The sequence below is a fragment of the Octopus bimaculoides genome, chromosome 24 (genome assembly GCF_046866305.1).
Source record: "Octopus bimaculoides isolate indiv1 chromosome 24, ASM4686630v1, whole genome shotgun sequence".
NCBI lineage: Eukaryota > Metazoa > Mollusca > Cephalopoda > Octopoda > Octopodidae > Octopus > Octopus bimaculoides.
In genome coordinates this window covers 36,164,481-36,178,017 of record NC_142951.1, presented here as the reverse complement: position 1 = coordinate 36,178,017, position 13,537 = coordinate 36,164,481, and the positions used below count along the sequence as shown (strand labels likewise).

The following is a 13,537-nucleotide window of genomic DNA, read 5'->3' as shown; positions in this document are numbered from 1 at the left end:
AAATCGATATGTTAACCTGTTTATATTCAAAGTCACAACAACCCATTTTATTCAATAAATTACTTTAATTAAGGTAATGTTTATCTTTCGAGCAAGTTGTCTGTTTCTTGGCATCTTTTAATCTGTCTATTTCTAGTTAGTTAATAATCTCTCTGTCTGTTTCACTCTCCGTTTATTGATCGACTTATCTACCTATTTGCTCGGCAAGCTAATAATAACAACTAAATTCCCCTCAAATTTCATCTTTAAAATAGAATAAAGCATTAGATAATGTGCATCTTATTTGAAGGAAAAACGCAGGCCTATAAAGTGTGAGATGCTTACAGCAACTAGGTTTCCCAAGCGGTCACCCATCTAAGTACTCACTTGGTTCGACGTTGCTTAACTTCGGTGATCAAACGAGAACCGATGCATTCAACGTGATATGGCCCAGAAGTAACAGCTTGACTCAAGGACCTTGAGTCACTGTTACTTCTGCTAAATATTAATAAAAATATACACATACTCATATTTTGAAGTCTATTTTTTCTGTTTGCATCGCCATATCTGTATATATATATGTATGTGTGTGTGGATGTATGTATGTATGTGTATAGCTATCTATCTATCTATATATATATATATATATATATATATATATATATATATATATATATACATATAGATAGATATATATATACATATATACATATATATATACACACACGCACACATATAAATACACACACACGCACACACACACGTTAGTGTGTTTCTAAAATTACAAATCTACCACAATATCGTGGTTATGAATGAGTGTGTGTAAGGAAATCCTGAACCATATCTTTAATATATGTTTAGCGTCACCGAAGAGAATAGAGCTCGTGGTTAGACCAGAAAAGTTTTGTCCGGTTGGTCTGGCTGCTTATTTCCACGCAGAAGCACAACTAAATACATGTTTATAATCTATATTGTATAGGGTTTCACCATACATAATTATTATATGTCTCTATATCTCTCTTCCTCTCTCTCTCTCTCTCTCTCTTTCTCTTTTTGTACGTGAGTGTATCTATGCGTCTGTGTGTGTGTGAGAGAGAGAGAGAGAGAGAGAGAGTAACTATACATTTATCATCAACCACTTACAATCAAGCTATCTTTCTGTTCCATGTTAGAATAACCAAGAGCTGCTTTTATGGATACAACGCCCCGCACTCTCCCTCTCATCCCCCAGCAGACATTCCATTGCCATACAAACATGCAAAGTATCAATTAAAATGTGATCAGTCGTCCTATTGACCTTTTAGCTCTAAATTCTACACACTTTACTTGAAACGACACCAGGAATTTTAATGTCCTTAAAGGATACACAAAGAGACACTAAGTATAAATCACAGTCAACAGAGACACGTTTGCTCGTATGTTTAGGTCCATACAGAACGTCAATAAACCACCAGCGACACACCCACAAGACTCCCGACGCTTTGTCTGCAGAGGAACATTGCAATGTAAACCAGAACTATCATGGTGGCAGTGGTGGTGGTGGTGGTGGTGGTGGTGGTGGTTGTGATGGTGGTGGTCGTCGTGGTGGTGGTGGTGGTGGTGGTGGTGGTGGTGGTGGTGGTGGTGGTTGCGGTAAATGCTACACTAATGCAAACATTTCATTTTCCAGGCAACAACAGGAGAAAACTTCAGATTTTTTTCTATGTTATTCTGACCTCGTTAGTAAAGTATTACTTTCAATACAAATACCGCAGTTAAGACGACGAGCTGCCAGAAACGTTAGCCTTTCCGGCAGAATGCTTAGCGGCATTTCTTTCGTCTTTACGTTTTACGTTCAAATTCCGCCGAGGTCGACTTTGCCTTTTGTCTTTTCGGGGTTGATAAAATAGATACCAGTTGAAGACTGGGATCGATTCAATCGGCTTGCCCCCACCCCCACCCAGAATAACTACTGGCCTTGTGCCAAAATTTGAAATCAATATCTGTAAGTGATCAACGTCTGCGAGAAAGAAAAAAAAACATTGGAAGAGAGACAGCTGAGAATCTGTTCTGAATTATTACAAGAAAGCAAACTCTTCTAATGACACATACGGACCGAGTTTTGTTGGTGTACCCCGATCGTACAGAACCTATAATCAAAAGTATTACAGCCGTGACCACCCCGTCTTTTTCGTAGTTGTGTCTGATAAATTTCATCGTTAAGACCGCAGGAAAAGATGTCTTCGTTGGTCGAGCATCCACATCGAGTTTCCCTCAGAGTGACACGATAATGCTTCCACTGGCATTTGTCATATTTCCTCATCAATGGTTGTGGTTAATTTAAGATGTCTGCCGTTTAATATTATCACATTAATACTGTGGCATAGGGTTGCTTATGCGAAAGTCTAGTCGAACGTTGCGTGACTTTCTTACAGATAGAATTGTCGTCTGTTTGACATTCAATATACATTATATGGAGATAACTTCCTTTATGTAAGTAGCTTCATGGAAGCTCAATCGTTCCCCAGCTAGAAATATTAAACAGTTGAACGATATTAAAAGTAACTTATTGACTGAGACAAACGAGATAAAGTACGCTATTAAACATCCTTCGGGTAGAATTTAGTGTAATTTGCAAGTTTATGACAGGCAGAGTCCGAAAACCACTTTTGGTCCCCGCTAATAACTTAGTGAACTTCAAAAATGTAACAAAGTTGCTTGGGATACGCATAAACACCACAACTTCTTTTCATTGGAGAGAGGCCAGTCGTTTAGATCGACCTCAGTACGCAACTAATACTTAATATATCGACCTCAAAAGAATGAAAGGCAAAGTCGACCTCGGTGGAATTTGAACTCAGAACGTCAAGACGGGCGAAATACCACTAAGAATTTTGCCCGGCGTGCTAACAACTCTGCCAGCTCACTGCCTTAGAGGAGAAAGGAATATTAACAAACTGAACTAGAAATGAGTTTGTCGCCTGGAAAAGAAAAAGGCGATAGAAGTTAATTTCTCAGATGAGGTTTCAATCTACATCGATATTCATTATACTGCTGCTTTCTTTTTATTTTTACTACTTTCATGCTTTTCGTTTTTTAATCATGTTTTTCTTTTCTGTTTTTTTTTTATATACTTAATACTCTGGAAACAAAATGGCCGAATGGACTGGAAGAATAAAGAATAAAGAGTAATGAATATAGTAAGGTGCTATACAATTTGTGTCAATTCTATCAGCTTCCATCAAACGTTAAGGAAGTTTCGATGAGACGTGCTATGACAACAAAACTTTGAAGGAATCAGATCGCAAATGTCACCAATTGATCAACGAAACAGATAAAATGCTTTTAACGATCGGAAAACTTCAACAACGATAGTTTTGTCGTTTGTTCTTTCGTTTCGTTTTCCCCCTTTTTGCTTTGCCTTCCTTTTAGGTTTTAGTTGTTGTTGTTGTTGTTGTTTTCTTTCGATAAAGAAATAATATAGGAACTTCTCCACTGTAAATGTAATTCTATTCAAGTGTCTTCTACAACAAAACAAACAAGTTGAACCCAAGTTTGTCGATTTTCTTCACAGTTTTGCAAACACAGAACAACACATCGTATCAAATATTAGAAAATAGAAGATAATAACTTGAGAGAGATTCACTTCTATGGGAGAAGCAGGGGGGAAGGAGGGAAAGAGGGAGTGCGTGTGTGAGGGTGTATAAATACGTGTAAGTTTGTGGTTCTGTTTTGAATGGAAAACATTTGCATAGAGAAAGAATTACATTATCGTTTTAATTGTCATCACAAACAATAATGTACAGACATTGTTCTTTAACTGTTGTTGTTGTTGTTGTTGGTGGTGGTGGTGGTGACTGTTGCTGCTGTTGCTGTTGTTGTTTATGATGATGGAATTGATGTTGTTTACTCGTGTTATTTATATTCTTATTAATGTTGCTGTGTTGTTATGGAGTTCTAATTGTTGTTATTGCTTCTGCTGCTGCTGCTGCGGCTACTACTTCTACTACTACTACGCTGGTTTGTGGTGATGTTGATGATGTTATCAAACGTACTGTTTGACTTTCTCCGCCATTTCCATCCAATCAATATTCAAATGAAACAACAAAGTCGGGAAATTAATTCCCAAACTAAACATGAACGAGGCGTAAATGAACGGTTAAGGAAAGTGGCATCAATTCTGAAGGGTGGAGGATGAAGTGAGGCGGGGGACATTGAACGTAGATGAAGGCCATGGCGGGTAGAGAAAGTGGTGAGCGCCTTAATATAGCACTACTCAGAAGAATTTGGAAGATTGACTCAATAAACTTACACTGCACGCCTCAATGAATGGGTTCCATAGCGGGTAATAGGTCTCGAATCGAATTTCATTCTGCAACATGTTATATTTATATATGTATGTGTATGTGTGTGTGCGCGTGTATATATATACATATATATATATATATATATATATATATATATATATATATATATATATATATATATATATATATATATATATATATATATATATATATATATATATATATATATATATATATATATATATATATATATATATATATATATATATATATATATATATATATATATCATCATCATCGTTTAACGTCCGCTTTCCATGCTAGCATGGGTTGAACGATTTGACTGAGGACTGGTGAAACCGGATGGCAACACCAGGCTCCAATCTAATTTGGCAGAGTTTCTACAGCTGGATGCCCTTCCTAACGCCAACCACTCAGAGAGTATATATATATATATATATATATATATATATATATATATATATATATATATATATATATATATATATATACTAGCAGCTAAGCCCGGTTTCACCCGGTCGGTTTGGATGATGTGGCTGTAAAACCTGCTCTGTGTAAGAATTCGACTTGTTTGGGCACGCTTACGTTAAAAAACATTTTTAGAATGACTTTTTTGTGTCAAAACGCTAAGTATAAATGACCAACAAAAAAAAAACAACCAAGATTCAACCAAATCATTTATATATATATATACATAAATACACATACATATACATATAATATTTATATATATATATATACATACACACATACACACACATATATATATACATATAATATTTATATAAATATATGTATATAGGTTTATATATAAATATACATGTGTGCGTGTGTGTGTGTATAAATGCATATGTATAGAAATATATATATGTGTGTGTGTCTGTTTGTCAGTGCGAGTGTGTATACACACACACGTATTTGTTTGTAGGTAGGGTTAATGATTCAGACGGTCATTACTCGGTTTCCTGGGGATGTAAGTAGACTCGTCGTGTGATCCATTAGGCACGTGACATTCTGCCGATGAAACTCGGAGGGAAGTCCGTACAAGTCATTAACTGTTTCCCTACGAAAACAAACTCTAATGAATGGAGTGGTCTTTTCTATATTTTATAAAGCCATACACATCATGCATACTCACACGCAAACATGCATCATATTAAGTGTGTGCGTGTGCGTGTATGCGTGCGTGTGCGTGTATGCGTGCGTGTGCGTGTATGGGTGCGTGTGTATGTGTGTGTATTTGTGTGACTGTATGCGTATGTGTGTGTAGATATATATGTAATAGAACAAAATAACTTACAAATATGAGGAAAATATGCCGTTGTTTTTGTAAAGCATCTAATCAAAAAGTTCGATATTGAAAAACAAAAATGAAGTTCCTGTTATAAGCTATAATATAATGAAGTGTAATAATGGCTAAAACGTTACGACATGGGGGATAATGGCTTCTGGAATGCTTTGCTAAATAGTTCTGATCTATTCTGGCAAGGTTAATTTGGGGTCAAACATTCAAAGAGTGCGCCTCCACGTAGTTTTGTGGATAACCAGACGCATCAGCTTAACCATGAGAAAATACCAGCCACATATTGTCTTTAAAATGAAGTCATTGGATTATGTAATCACAGTTGTCTTTCAATAGATGCTATGGCCATAGTTGGAAAGTCTTTTGCATCAGAGACCTGATACAAAATAAAGGGAAGTAACAGTTAGAGAAGGAATATATAGGTCAGAACTTGTACACCGCCATTTTGAAGCGAGCGGTGTACGTCGAGTAATGGCCGTTCAGTTATTGCCTGTAAAAGTTGAGAGTTGGTATTGCAGCTAATAAACTACAACAGAGAAGCTGTCTGCAATGTGTATACAAGCGTATGTATGCAACTGTCTGTACACAAAATATATACATATATAAACGTTTATGTAGATATATGTGGTGTGTGTGTGTGTGTGTGCGCGTGTGTGTGTGTGTGTGTGTGTGTGTGTGTGTGTGTGTGTGTGTGTGTGTGTGTGTTATATTGTGAATAAACAGTATCTAAAGTAAAACATGACACAAAATGCAAACAAGATTCATATATTTTTTTTATTTTATAAATGGTGACAATTATGTTGCGCAGCATGGCTCTACTGACACGCGCCTACGTCCACATCCGCGCATGCGCACAAACATAAATACAGACACATGAATACACACATACATACACACAAACACACATATATACGTGCACACATACATACATACATGCATACATACATACATACATGCATGCATGCATACACATACACATACACACGGATGTGGAGATGATTGTATGCATTTGCATGCGATTTTGTTTCTTTCTGTATACATACATATGTATGTATGTATGTATGTACGTACGCGTACCTCATGCAGTGTTACGGCTTCACTAGAAAAGAGACGCCCAGTTGAATACATATTCATGTCATCTATCAAAGCCAAAAATTAATATTTTTTCATAACCCCTCGTCGTCCATTTAATCATATAATGTTCAACAACAGAAGAACCTTGCCTTAGATGACAAACACTAACGGAACATACTAGGAAAAAAAAACATCATTTTGTGCATCTTTATTTCACTACCATCCTCACACGAGATACAAAGCAATATGTCCGCCCTACATATTTACAGCATTCATTGGTTTCTCTGGTTTATCCACCATTTATTGTCATAGCTAGTATTTAATGTTTCATATAAGTCTGTGTGTGTGAATGCGTGTGTGTGTATATAAATGTGCGTGTGAGTGTCTATACATGCATATATATCATGTTTATATATGCATATATATATATACACACACACATATATATATATATATATATATATATGTGTGTGTGTGTTATGCATGTATATGTGTGTCTGTATGTATATGTGTGTTTGTATGTATGTGTTTGTATGTATGTGTGTGTGTAAAAATGTGTGTGTGTGTGTGTGTGTGTGTGTGTGTGTGTGTGATATGTGCCATGGCCGCCAAAAGTAAGTGTATTTAACCGTCTCTAAGGCTTTCGGTTCCCTTTCACTTGAAGAAGAACCAGAAACCCCTTCGACCAACAAGAAATAACATCTCCCTCAAATTCCACCCTATTGCTTTATGTAAACTATCCATTGAGCATTATACTACCTAATGTATTTATAGCAGTGATGGTCACGACCGGAAACGCTTTGAACGTAGGTATACTGAACAATAACAATTTTGTTCCGAAGCTAAAAAATGGTTTAACCCCGAAACAAGTAAACCGGTGAATAACGAGGAGAGCTAATCATCAAAGAACCTGAAAATAGCGAAACAATTGATTTAACAATGTATAAAACACGTGACTACAACATATGAGCAAGTCACGAAAATATGACCATGAGCCAATGAGAGTGCCTGTGTGTGGTTGATCCACTTGCTAAAAATAGCAACCAGATTTTCACCGTGTAAAATCCTAATGTTTTAAGAAAAGAACAAATTGAATGGATCATATAAATGGATTGTTGTTTGATGATAGGTGCAATCAATCGATATCGAGTTGGGGCTAATGACAACCACCGAACCAGTGCAGCACCCAGTCACACCAATATAGCTCTACACCCCACAACCCAACCGCCACGCCATCAGCACACCCCAATCTATCGCATCACCATGTCACCCACAACCCACCGTCACACCCACCAATCACCACATCACTAATCAACCACATCACGAATCCATCTTTCAACCACCGCCCCAACACGCCACCATCTCAACGTACCACTATACCATTTAACAACCAAAACAGGTAAACAGTCAATACTGTAATCATCGATGACGTCATTGATTAGTTCATTATCTAAAGTTGTTGTAACATTGGTTCATTAGCTGAAGCTGTGAGGAAATTGGCTTCAGTGCTTGTCACGTCCTCCAACTGATTGGCGAAGAAATGCGGAGGATTCTCTTCCAGCTTCAACAATATGTTTGATGAGGGTCGACAATACACGCGCACACGCACACACCGACTTGTGCGTGTGAGCGTATCTATGTGGGTGTGTGGGTGTATAAAATACGTAAATGTATATACATTTATATCCATATGAATTTGTGTATATATATATATATTTATATATACACACGCACACATACATTAATACATACACACACATACATACGTACATACATTCACACATACATACATACATACATACATACATACATACATAAATACATACATACATACATACATATATACATATCTATTTACATACACATATCAATATATATATATGCATATATATCTATATACATACACATATATACAATTTATACACAATTCTCAACAAAATTATATTATAGATCTTCCGTCGACTTCGACGAAGATTATTCAGCTGTTCGATCAAGTGAAATACCGAATCATGACATTTACGTGTACGTAGCTGAGTATTCCGTATAAAGGTACCCTAGTTGTACTTTTCAAGTAGAATCACTGCAACACAATGAGTGGCATGGCTGAATTCTCGATAATTCCAAATATAAACTCACCTGATTAGCTTCCATATAGCCGCTGTTTAATCATTTTCACTCAGATGCCATGAATCGGCCCAGGACGAGGTTCAAGTAATTTGTCCATTGATGCTGTAGAGTAAGATTGAAACCATCGACTTCACACCTTCTTGTGGCATCTGTATACCTATTCATTATTATACTTGTTCGCATTGACGGCATATAGGCTCTGCAGTCAGTAATACCGAGTCATCAGCCTTGTACCGTACATAATATAAGTTTTAATGTATTTGTTGGAATTTCGCTGTCTGTATAATGTAAGCGATAAGGTTTGATCTTATTGTCGGGGGATGATCGAGGTCTTTAACCGTACAAATAACCTCGGCGGTGGACGAAGATCAAACTTATCAAATAGCTAGATATTAAAAGTAGTTGCATTCTAACAGAACGCAGCCAAAGTAAGAAGTGTACCAAAAGACATTAAACAGAAGAGTGGAATAAAATCTGGTACAAACATCTATATAGAAGGAACATGACTAATAAGCACACATTTGCAATTAAGTACCGTGAAAGTTCTTTAATAAGAACACTGTAAATGGAGCCATGATCGTTTGGATAACATAAGCTTCCAGATATTGCACTATAACCAGCACTGTTGAAATATCATACGAACCTATCAGTATGAATTCAACTTATGATTGTACGAAATGGTCCACTTAATAGAAAATTTCTATTGAAGGTGTTGGTGTTTAGAGCTATAGAAAATATACTATACTGCAATCATATCTATATATATACTGGGGTCACAATCTAATAGGAAGTAACGGAAAGCAGATATACACAACATTTTGAATCATTCAAATTCAGGGACATCATTAACATTACATCATTGTCAAAATATATATGAAAGTTTAACGACAGAAATGATGTGACTACAAAAAGGAATCTTGTTGAGAAAGTTTATAATGGTAATAAAAGAAGTAATTTATGTATAGCATAAAAGTCCAGTACAAAAATACTGCATCGGATATTTTAAATAGTCAGTAGGCAATGCGTTGCATGCTTCACACAGGAAAAAAGATTGTTTTTTTTTTCCCTTTTCAAACGACTTTGTGGAAGCTTTTCCATGCAAGCAGGTTTGAAAATATTCCACAATACTCGATGAAAAAAAACAACAACTATAGCCTGAAAAAATGACAGATATAGAGAACACAAAAATAATTTATACATAATACACACACACACAAACACACACAGACACACACACGAATTACTTACATAACATGCATTGCCTTCAATGCAGATCTACACCCTGAAGTGCAGATGTCCTTGTTGTTTTCGCTTATGGATACACTTGCATGTGTACGGAGTGTGTGCAGACAAGAACTTAACAAAGGCTGTAGGCAGAGATGATTATTATTTGTGGTATGTCTATTTTTTTCGTCCTCTCTCTTTCTCTCTCTCACTCTCTCTCTTCCTCTCTCTCCGTCTCTTTTTCTCTATATATAAAGAATTCTCTGTCGTGCCTATGTACGTCATGTATATATATATATATATATATATATATATATATATATATATATATATATATATATATATATATATATATATACATACATACATACATACATACATACATACATACATACATACAGGCACGACAGAGAATTCTTTCAAAATGAGACCAAAACATTTTAAATCAGGTTTCATCACACTTGTCCGATGAACGGGAACGTGAATCTCTGAGTAACAATTCAGTGATAATTTTGCTGCTTTAATAAAATATATATATATATATTGTTGAAATTTACAGAAAGACAAAAGACGAAGACGGATGTGTAATCAACAAGCAAGTCTATTAGTTTGACTCTCAGGAAGATGAGAAAAATCTTTTATGTTTCGAGCCTACGTTCTTCAACAGAAAGGAACGCTAGGGAATAAACAGAGGAAGAATAAAAAGAAATTTGTGGATTTAGCGGTCAATCATATATATGGATATGGATATATGCCCTAGCGAGCTTTTTACATTTAATTTCAAATGTGCACATGTGTATTACTCTACCCTCATCGTACCTTATAATCCCAGGTTGACGAAGGTCTTGCGAGTAGAAATTGTACAGAAGCCCGTCGCCTGAACACCTGTTGTGACATCAGGATCTACACACTTCATATTCAGAGCCACAGAGATTCTGAATAATCACAAAAGCACAGGCACAGGTCTCATGTGTCTGGAACACTCAGTCACATATTGCACAATTTGTAGTCAATGTCGGCAATCAAGCATTGGGATTACTCAAAATGGACAGAACAGTCACTTCTTACTCTCAGTTGTATACGAGGCGAGGACCTCATACCAGCAATTAATATATGGTGGGTGTATGCTTGTGTGGGTATATATGTACTATACATACATAAATGCACACACAAATCGCTCTGTACTATATGACTCGATCAACTCAATATTCAACCAACTCAGGTGGGACTTGAACCCAGACACAAAAGATACTTAACTGAATCACTCTTATAAAGCATTTAGTCCATCACTTTATCAATTCTGACAGTCCAGTGAGTTTTTATTGAAGAATAATGCCATTAATTGATTGGCAATATCTTCTAATAGATTTCATGTCGTGCATATACGTATACTGTAACACTATATCTATATAACCACACACACGCACACACACATATAAATATGTGTATGTATATATATATATATATATATATATATATATATATATATATATATATATATATATATATATATATATATATATATATATATATATATATATACGACTATATATGAGTGTGCATGTGTGGATGTATTAATAGATACACACAAACATAAACGTTTTCCGATTTGAAAACACTCTTAAAAGCTTTTGTACAACCAACCACACATTTTCAGATACATATGCCTATGAATATGTCTGTTACAGTGAATATGTATATGTATGTATGTATGTATGTATGTATATATATATATACATATATACATATATATTCATATATATGTGTATATATACACACACACACATATATATATCATATATATATATGTATATATATATATATATATATATATATATATATATATAGAGAGAGAGAGAGAGAGAGAGAGAGAGAGAGAGAGAGAGAGAGATTTATATACTGGTTAATGAATACGTACCGATACGGATATGAAACATAACCCATGTATATTTATAAAAGATATATATATACATATGCCTTTATACAGAAATAGTAGATAAAGAAATAAGCATATACATAGATACATGCCTATATGTGTTACAGAACTCTGTAATGGCGTTCGTATGCTTTATTCAATCACCATCTACATTTAAAACGAATTTTCATCGAAGCCAATATCGAAATCAAAATATAATAACCTTTAGTTAGGATCTTCAACTGAGGCACGGAATAATTGCACGTAGATTTGAACATTGGCGTGAAACTAGTGTCTCCTCGCTGCTACAGGCTTGGCATTTTCGTCTATAATCACCTACATACATCATCCTTTTCTTTCCTCCCCGTTTGAAATTATACATACATACATACATACATGCATACATACGTATCAATATTTTTACAGACCAAAAATTCAAAAGCGATATATATGTATATATAAATATGGATATATAATATAAATATATATATATGATATTGTATTATATATGTTTATATATTCATATGTAATATGTGTATAATATATGCGTACGTATTTATAGTTATAGACACACATATACACTTTTATATATTCATACACATACATGCATATTGTAATATAATTATATACATATGAATAAATTGATACATAAGAACCTTATATGCACAGAATATGCAGATATGGGTGAACATGTGCATATCTATATGTGTATATACATATATACATATATATACATATATATATATATATATATATATATATATATATATATATATATATATATGCGTGTGCATAATTATATGTGTACGTATATACACACATACCCACATACACACATATATATATACATATTATATATATATATATATATATATATATATATATATATGTATATATATATACACATATTAATATATATATACGTGCACATACGTTCTTACATATACATGCATACATACAAGCATGCATGCATACATAGATGCGTACTTACACATACACATACATATACACACGCTTGCCAATTCCCAAAACGATATAACGTATTTACCATTTCTTCCAACCGAATTCTTCATTGAGAGAAATCAATGAAAGATATTTCTATACTTACATTAAATTGATGTTTTAATGTGACTGGGATATCAAGGCAGAAATATGCATGCAAATGTAGCTTTGCGTTTACACTGAATGTGAGTATCTGGCGATGAATGCGCATGAGTATATAGACACGTGTAAATACGCATAGCTGTGTGTGCGTGTATTCATGTATGTATGTATGGGTGTGTGTACTGGTATAGACATACACATATGCACATACACACTCACGCACACACACAATCACACATACTCACAATCACACACATGGATATAAAAACATGAGTCTATGCACACACGCTTAGGTATAGAGATAGAATTTCTTTTTCTACATGACTGTTCATCTATATCTAAACGTATTTCTTACTGACATATTTATTTCTCTCGATTTATATTTACATTATGAGTGTGTGTGTGCGTGTGTGTGTATGCACACATACATATATATATATAATATATATATGCATATATATATATATATATATATATATATATATATATATATATATATACATA

The 13,537-nt window shown here is 34.6% G+C and overlaps 1 protein-coding gene and 1 pseudogene across 4 annotated transcripts in view; both read right to left on the bottom strand.

The window, feature by feature from the left end:
* LOC106869076 (uncharacterized) overlaps positions 1-13,537 on the bottom strand; it is a 277,337-nt gene that overhangs the window by 174,928 nt on the left and 88,872 nt on the right. The gene's annotated exons all lie outside the window — the stretch shown is intronic.
* On the bottom strand, positions 318-437 carry LOC128250842 (5S ribosomal RNA; annotated as a pseudogene).